Raw genomic sequence first — 1307 nt, forward strand, 5'->3', positions numbered from 1 at the left:
AACCCTCATGAAGAGATGATGGACAACCAGAAGATGTAGCTACGAGCAACATCAAGGAAGGAGTACTGGTCAGCTTCATAAATACAAGTCTGTTTTCTAGGGAGAAGGAAGAATGGAAGCAATCTTAGTCAATATTCTTTTGACTGCAAGTACAGAAATTCATTTGAGATAGTTTATGCAAAAAAAAGTGTATTTATTCTATAGATATAAGTGTATAGTGCTACTCAAAGAATGATTTAGTGTTCACCTTGGCAGTACCTATGCTAAAATTAGAATGATACAGAGATTAGCGTGGCCCGTGTGCAAGGATGACACGTTCTAAAAATATATTAATATTAAAAAAAAATTTAAAGATCATGATGGAATTTGGTATAGAAATTGAGATGAAGCATTTAGAAAGTTGTGAGGTATTTGAGAAAGCAGTTTTTTGCCTGCTGATTCTTTAATTAAAAAGCACGGTCACTGTGTGACTCCTATGGCGACTGTAACGCATTACCACACACTTCCTGGCATAAAAAAAAATTTATTCTGCCACAGTTCCGGATGCCACTCCAGCCATCCTCTCTGAAGTAGGGCCTTGAGCTAGTGGAGCATCTTTGCCAGCATAAGCAGAAAACGGGAAATGCTTGGAATTTGCAACCACCATGCCTCCCAAGACGGTCACAAGCTAATGACTCATTGGTGTGGGAGTATGAAAGCCCAGTTCCCTTGCCTTAAGTCAGGACAAACAGTACCTTGTAACTTACATTCCAAAACTCCCTGCTGAATCAGACTGGCATCACCCCTGCTTGAAGCGGTACCCTGGCTTCTTACCTTCCCTTCCCTCCTTCCCTCATACTCTTGCCAATTTAACCCGGAGCACTTCTTTAATAAATTACTTGCGTATGAATCCTTGCCTCACATCTCCTTATTTTGAAGAAACTGACCTAACACAGAGAGTGTCTTTCAGGTGCTTTAACATTTCCTTAGATTGGGGAACCCAACCAAAGACAAAGACTACATTACACAAACAAAGAGCAATATGAGCAGCCAATCCCCCTTGAAGAACTGGAACCAAATCATCCCGCTCTCTCTCCAGGCCACCGGAGCCTCACGGCTGCTCTGTTTCTCCCTTCATGTCTGTTTTATTTTTGTCTCCGCACACACATCTCTGCTTTATGGCACTTAACCATAGCTTTCAATCTAACTCTTCTGTTTCAATTCATGACTGCCTTTCATTTATTATAGTAACTTTTCACAAACTTTTTAAGAATTTGAAAATAAAGTTTTATATAAAAGAAATGTAGAAAGTGTACATGTTTGATACA

General features: G+C 39.7%; 1 non-coding gene across 1 annotated transcript; it reads left to right on the forward strand.

Annotated features, from left to right (window-relative positions):
- The first annotated feature begins 239 nt into the window (after positions 1–239).
- Positions 240–349, forward strand: LOC119626016 (U6 spliceosomal RNA). Its single transcript, XR_005242223.1, has one exon. It is a non-coding gene; the product is annotated as a U6 spliceosomal RNA (small nuclear RNA).
- Positions 350–1307: the final 958 nt, after the last annotated feature.

Source organism: Chlorocebus sabaeus, chromosome 22 (genome assembly GCF_047675955.1).
Source record: "Chlorocebus sabaeus isolate Y175 chromosome 22, mChlSab1.0.hap1, whole genome shotgun sequence".
Classification (NCBI taxonomy): domain Eukaryota; kingdom Metazoa; phylum Chordata; class Mammalia; order Primates; family Cercopithecidae; genus Chlorocebus; species Chlorocebus sabaeus.